The 7,776-nt window shown below is 46.3% G+C and overlaps 1 pseudogene; it reads right to left on the minus strand.

Annotated features, from left to right (window-relative positions):
• Window positions 1–4,613: 4,613 nt before the first annotated feature.
• LOC112903191 lies at window positions 4,614–6,574 on the minus strand (annotated as a pseudogene).
• Window positions 6,575–7,776: the final 1,202 nt, after the last annotated feature.

Below are 7,776 nucleotides of genomic sequence, written 5' to 3' on the forward strand. Positions count from 1 at the left end.
ACAGGTGGACAGGTGGTGCGATTGACGATTTTTTTTCCTTACGGAATTGAAAATACCTAAATACAGAAAAAATATCGGCCAGTAGTCTCGTTAATGGGTTCATTATTCGAGGCAGCTTGATAATGGGTGTTGGGTTTTTCTGAATTTTTCGAAAAGCGAGTGTGCGTAGGTGTGTGAATTAAACATCTGCAAATATTTAACAAAATTCATGCTTTTAGAACGAATTGAGCGTAGCTTAGCTCCTAGTAAGGTTCCTTGCCCACCCGTATTTGAGACTTCAACTCGGCACGGTGCTTATTTTTTCTAAATTTATTTCAGAATTTAACTTAGACGACGTGCTATTCTTTCAATATTGCTATTCTTTCAGCAGTAGACGACGTGCTCGTCAACAGCGAGACGTCTGCGGTGGCTTCATCAATCTCGAGGATCTACCAGCTCAGGGGTGTTTGGTTCCGGAGGGCTAAACTTTAGTCCTATCAGGTTAAAGAGAATTTTATCATTTAGAAACATCAAATAAAGTCTAATTACAAAATTAACTGTAGCATTACTGTAGCAAATTATAGATTAATTAGGCTAATTAAATTCGTCTCGCAAATTAGCACACATATGTGCAAACAGTTTTATAAATAAATTTTATTTAATACTTCTAAATGATAATTTTTTTACGTGACAGGCCTAAACTTTAGCCTTCCCGAATCAAACGGGGACTCAGTCTTTCGGAGGTGCTCATAGAGCTACGGTTGCATACGTGTGTACATAGAGTTGAGTGTGGGCACGTGTTAGTGAGCGTCTCCGTCTGTACTGTATTTAAAAAAAAGAAAAAATGCTACATAACAATTTACTGGAACATGTTTGATCAATTCTTACAAGACCATATCTTAGATGATCTTATTACTAATATCTTTACGACATGTATCTAATGTTATTGAACATGAATGTTTTGGGGCCGGGTACTATTTTCCTTTGACGCCTTTATTAACATTTTAGGGCCAAGTACTACAGAACCCTTAACCGTTTTCCCTTGATGTACAGCATTACGTTTTCCCATGATGTACAGCATGGTTTTCAAAAGATTGGCCAAGGAGCCAAGAAATGAAAGGCAAAAAAAAGTCTACCCGAAAAAAGAGTCTGCCATCTTAGATGGTCATCCCAAAATGGATGCTAGTGAGGCCACATCAGAACAAGAAGCCTACCGCATCAGATGTTGCATTTCTTAAATGGACATAAACCATTTTAACGTCTGTTAAATTCAAATAAAAAGTAGAACTTTGAACTAGAGATCCGTACACCTGCTCCACCACTCCAAAAGATGCATCCCGACAAGGACAGGGGAACAGGAACAGCATTTTTTGGACCATCCTGATAATTAGCGATCGCTCGCCAGCAAGCAACACAACAATCGATTTCGGACAAGGTTATTGCTGTCGGCTAAACCTCTCTTTCCCTTTCCGTCATTCAGGCCTCGTTTCCGTCCCTGCCCCTGAACGGTTCCTGGACAGAATCCAGTGAAACCGGTTCATCCACTCATTCCTGATCCTGTTGCATTCCAGTCAGTTCCTTGACACGATCCATTCCTGCAACATAAAAAATGATGTTCGGATGGTGCTCATCCATTCCAGTCAGTTGGTGCTAGTGCATGCATGAGGCTAGACTATGAACATTAGGAATCAAAACATGTCATTTTTACATCACACAATTTCAGCACACAACATGCTATACTAGACACTAATCACGGCCATCTCAGACATTATAATATACTAGCGCAGTAGCTTCCGGTAATTCCCAGCTGATATATCCAACACCTCGATTTGGTTGAAGAACTTCTTTGCGTTATGTGGTCTTCGATGTCCAGCTCCAAATTCTTTCAAATGTTATCGAACACCTCGATATGGAACAAGGAAAGATGGAGTTTTTGCATACCCTCAGTTTTAAATTGTAGAGAACACACACTTTCCAGTGTTCTGCCCAGTAATAAAAAGATTACAGAGTAAGTGATCCAACTCAGAGCATCTTGAGAAAACAAAAATCTAGGAAACACAAATGATAATTAGTAAAACCAACCTGCATTTCTTCAAGAGGAATGTATTTGACAAGGCCGCTAACCATTGTTCTTGGAGCCTCCTCTGGATGAAAAAGAAATGTGGAGAAATAGACAATTACTTGCTGGAATCTGAAATAGCTTGGCAGAATAATTCAAAGAAGAGTCAAAGTGTTTCAAACTGAACGATGAAATTGACATTTGCATCATAGTTCTGGTGTTTGTTTTCCAAAATTATGCTAGGAGCTCTGACTCACATTTACAAACAGCGGGCCATCTGGGTTTGAGCCCAGGTGGGCAGGGTGCCTGACAGCACACCTGCCAACTGAGAAAGCGCATGATCCCTAGATAATATTTTTCTGTAAGGAGACATATAAAGTGCGCAATTCGCCAATAAATTGACCAACATGAATTTTTCTCTTTGCTCCTAGATGTGCAACAGAAAAGGCAAATCTGCCTTATATCTGGGTTGAAGCAGAATAAATTAGAGTGTCCAAACAATTACCAGATAATGTGGTGCTTATGAGCTGGTTAGAAATTTTCATGGCTTCAGCATCAACAACTTCTTGTGAGCTCCTCTTAGCTTGACTTCGTGCACATTTTTTCCTATGCTCACTCACGTTTTCATCTTTCTGGAGCCACTGCAAGTTATGAGGTGTAAAGTTATGGCCAAAAGACAAAAATATTCTAAATGCAAGATGCACCAATTCCTCGAACAGAGGTGTAGGCCTCCCTATTTTGTGCCCTGCTGGTAGAAAATCCCAAGGAGTTTTCACCTTCACAATTTCTCCTTTTTCGTCACTGAATGAGAGATTTTCTTCCGAGAACAGGTTTAATTGACGTAGCACCTTATAGAAGATAACACATAGTGAGGTTTGAGGCAAGAATGCTACTCGAAGAAACTCTGACAACACTCAGTGACAACCAGGATCATACTTCATTAGAAAAGGAAGGCATGAAAGGCTCCAGCAGGCAGGTAAGGAGATAGACAAGACTAACTGAAGTTTTAATCACAATCGCACAGCTTACTGGATCAGTAATGCACATGGATCTATCGAATCAGGCACAACTATTCAAATTAGTACTGATCTATCGAATCAGTACTAGTGCCCACCGCCTGCAAAACTGTTTGCTAGATTTGTGTTACTCTTTAATTAAAAAGATTAAAAAGACTAATCTAACAACAATCAGCTAGCCATACTAGAGTACTGATCCAGGAAGGCAAACATCAATCAGTTTCCTCAAGCTATGGAGCAGCCGATCCATGTTACAGGCAAAAAAAGTGCCGTTGTGATTGTGGTAGAAAATCAATATTTAACTGAAACTAAGTACCAAAGAACTTATCCATAGTCTCGGAATCAGGCGACAGACTTGTTGAGAGTCATTGGCAGCATCTCTCGACATGCATCGACAAGCAAAAGCGTTCTGAAGTCTGAAGATACCACTAACAGTGGCACTGACAAGCCTTATCGTCCCTCCAAAACAAAAAAGACTAGCCCAGTAGCCTTATAGCTATCATTCTAGAAAGTTGTGTCGTTCTGAGCCAGAGATGGATAGCAGGATAAGCTTGCGAGGAACTTTTTTTTTGCTGAAAAGAACTTCGTATCTGGAGGATAGAGGATTCTTGTTTATTTTTGAGGAACTGGATCGAACATCCTGTAATTCCTCTCGATGGGGAACTCTCCGGCTAACGGAACAGGTGAGAGTAGCCAAACAAATTATTGGAGGACCTAGACCCTAGGCAACTAGTTAATCAGCAACCATGCCGGGAAGATCCAATCGTTGCGAGGAACCATGGGCCGCAAAATCAGGCCATCATCACGGGGCAGAATAAGTACCAGAACTGTTGCACGGATATGGCGAGTTGTGCAATTCGGACCTCATCGTCGCCGGGACAAGCTCTAGTCCCGGGATCTCATCGTTGCAGCCCGGACCTAGCAGGAAGGCAAGAACTCCAGGCACATAATTTTGGTATAACCTTTTCAAAATATAACTTTTGCACATAACAAATGTATCATTACAACTTCTTTGACATAATTTTTCTAGCATAACTTTTTTAATCTTATACATGTACAGTTTCTCTGTTCAACATAATCAAAAACTTGTAGACACAACTTACTTAGGATAACTTTTATGTATAAGTATTTCTGAACAAGTTCTCAGATATATGAAATTGATTATAGCACACAAACGAAATAGGTAGGTACAGTTAAATATGGGAAAGGGTAAACAAAAAGAAAAGGAAGAAACGTTCAGATTTAGATCCACGGTAATGATTCTAACTACCTATGTGCCGATGATTCTGACCACCAACGCGACAATGAAGGATTCATGCTAACGCAGGTTGGAAGGGAAATTGCGTGAGGCGCGCGGGGAACGCGGCAAACAAAAAGGAAATGTAGGGCGCTCTGCGCGCAGCCAGCCAAATCGATAAAGAAGCTGCGGGTCCGACCGCTCGCTTGTTTTGAAACAAACGAGCGGCTGCGGAATTGGATTTGTGATTGTCTAGCCAGGCCTAGGAGAACAAGAAATTAACCAAAGTTCAAAAAATGTAAACTGGCCATGAACATAATAATTTTCAGAGAAAACTGCCCATGAACAGCATTTCCATGACGCGGTGTGACAAAGGAATAGCAAATACAGCAGCTTACATGCCAGAAATGCTATGAACTGAACCACGTACAGCTATGTAGCCTTTGTTTCTGTAGACGTATCGATTCGCCAAATAAAAGAAGACAGCCACGTCCAGTGCAGCGACCCGCCAGGAGACAGTAGAAGTAGTCGAGGTGCGCGCGGTTGAGGTTGTCCGGGAACCAGCTCTCGCCGCCGCCTCTCGTCGTCGCCCAGTCGATCGCGGACACGACGGCGCCGCTGGCGTAGCTCCCGACGTCGAGGGCGCTGAGGGACAGCGCGACCCCGACGCTGCGGAGCGAGGCGGGCACCTGGTCGTAGAAGAACTCCTCGAGCCCGATGGTGCCGAGCACCCTCGCGAGCCCCACCAGGAGGTACTGCGGCACGATCCACCACAGGCTCATCGGCACGGCGGCATCTGGCAGGTCCGTCAGGCCGGCGTCCCTGGCCACGCGGAGCCGCCGGGCCTCCACGGCCGCCGCGACGGCCATGGCGAGGCAGGACGCGGCGATGCCGGAGCCGATGCGCTGCAGGGTCGTGACACCCGCGTGGTGCCCCGTCAGGCGCCTGGCGAGCGGCACGACGGCGCGGTCGTAGACCGGGACCATGACTACGAAGGAGGCGCTGATGAACGAGATGAGCGCGGCGGGCGGCACGACGTGGCCGGTGGTGACGATGCGCCGGTCCATCGTGCTCCCTGCTTGGTGAACAGGGTAGTGACTTGCGAGATGACGAGCGCGAAGACGGCGCTCGTCAGCCAGATCGGGAGCAGCTTGACGCCAGTGAGCCCTACGCCTTCCTCGACGTCTCGAGCTAGGAGCCTGCGAGGACGCGGACACTTGTCTGTCACGTTCGTGCAAGGGAAAGCACGTTTGGTTTGGGGGCGTGCTCAGCTCTGCTCACCGTTCTGTGCCAATGGTGTCCTTGCGACGGAACATGCTCGCCGCCCATGCCCGTGCGGCGTCCGCGAGCGCCCTGCCGTCGGCGGGTTCCTCGGCACGGTACGTTCGCGTGCCGAGCAGGAAGACGGCGAGGCAGAGCACCATGGCGGCCCAGCACGCGCCGTACCCGACGGTCCAGCCGACGTTGTCCTCGACGTAGCTGATGCCGGCCGCCGCGATGGCGTAGCCCCACGAGGCGAAGAAGTGGAACCAGTTGAAGTAGGAGCTCCGGGACGCGTAGCCCCAGAGCCAGCAGGTACAGCGCGGCGTAGAAGAAGGCCAGCCGAGCAGGAGGCGGCGGCGGCGCCGGTGAGGTTGCGATGTTTGCAGCGCGGATGAGGCCGTCAGCATCCCTAAGCTCTGCCACAGTTGCAGTTCGCCAAAATCATGCTCGTGTTCATGGAGGTTGGGTAGCAATCGATCAGCGACCAAACTAAAAGGCCTGGAACCGGAAGTGGCTGATCTGTACTGACCAGCAGATAGAGCACGCTGGCGGCCATGACCGCCCCGTACCGCCCGAGCCGCGAGTCGGCGGCGAGCGCGCCGACGAGCGGCAGCACCAGCACGGTCCCTGACCAGGCGTTCACGCCGGCGGCCGCGGCCGCCGTGGACATGCCAAGCGGGCCGGTCAGGTACATGATGAGGTTGCCCTCGACGCCGTAGAAGCCGATGCCCTCGAAGAACACGACCGCTGCAGTGCAGCGGAGTCACATCAGCCGTAGCCGAGCGTCGGTACGGCGGGAATAGCTCGTTCGATCGCATGAGGTGAAGAACTAACCGAGAATCTGTAAAGTTACCGATGAGGAAGAAAGCGGCGCACCAGCCGCCACGGCGGCCGGGTTTGGAGCCGACGGACGGGTCGTGTCGGGGTAGAAGCTCGCCGGATTCCATAGCTTCACCTCCGGATCTGAGGAGGTGTAGCGCCGTGCGGCCCCGATCCCTTGAGCTCCGGAGTGGTCGATCAGTCCAGATCCACTGATAAAACTAAGACAATGCTCGTACTTGCCACGTGAGAGAATTGATCCAGCTGTTCTTTAGTCGATAATTTGTTATCGTGCATATGTTGTTAATTGGCAGGCCAAGTCAGCAAATTTGTCATTATATGCCTATATCTTTTTTTTGTGATTTTTATATTGAGCTAGCCAGCCTGCCGGCATGATTGCACGCTAGCTTTCAGATCACAGCAATGTTTATACTGAGCTGTCGGTTGTCGCATTTAACACAGCTCTCGTTGAGGAGCAGCAAATACTTTTGGCTCAGGTATTGTTGTACGCGGGGCCTATCTCTATGGTAATAACTTGAAACTGACAATCAAATTGACTAAGGCTAGATGTCTCCAAAAATCGAATTACCTGGTTTTGCAAACCGGGTCAACTTGTTCGTTTGAGATTAAAGTTCCACTTTGGCTCACAATTTGTAAGAGTTTCGGCTTGTAACGAGATAAGATTTTCCCACCTTATAAATAAAAAGGATCGTGACCAATTGAGAATATCTAATAGAGAAAAATAAAGAAATTTTATGTTTGGAATTAAGAACAACCGTTCATTACAGTAAAATTAATGATTGAGATATAAGAGATACTTAGAAAAAGGTACCAAATATAAAGATCCATACCAAAATAGATGGGACCGGTACCGACATTAATTGATTTCTTTAATCTGTTTAGATTACGAAAATACTTGCATTCGATTTTTTTTAAATACACATATCATATCAACGGCTAATAATAATCAACAAAAATAGTACCGAACGGTACCTGGTACCTTTCAACCACTTTAACAAGGCTCACTAAAAATAATACAAGTACTTTTAGTTTGTACCTCTCAAACCCTAAAACCATTTTTCAAACCCTAATTGATGTTCTTTCTTCATCTTCATTGTGATTGAAAGCGTCCTTCAAAAAAAAAAATTGTGATTGAAAGCGTCCTAACTAGACTGCCAGTGCTAAAAAAATCAAAGGTGCACATACCATGATAGGGTTCCTTCCAATTAGGAAGGTGTTCATTGGTTTACTTGGAGAATTTGTGGAAATCAGTTCATTTGGTTTGAATCCAGCTGATTATCCACTTTCTGCAGATTCACCACGACCCGTGCGGTGCGTATTTGTGGAATGCACACCATGACCCGCGCGGTGCATGTTCGTGGATTGCACCTCAGTGCTCGGTG

The sequence above is a fragment of the Panicum hallii genome, chromosome 8 (assembly GCF_002211085.1).
Source record: "Panicum hallii strain FIL2 chromosome 8, PHallii_v3.1, whole genome shotgun sequence".
Classification (NCBI taxonomy): Eukaryota; Viridiplantae; Streptophyta; class Magnoliopsida; order Poales; family Poaceae; genus Panicum; species Panicum hallii.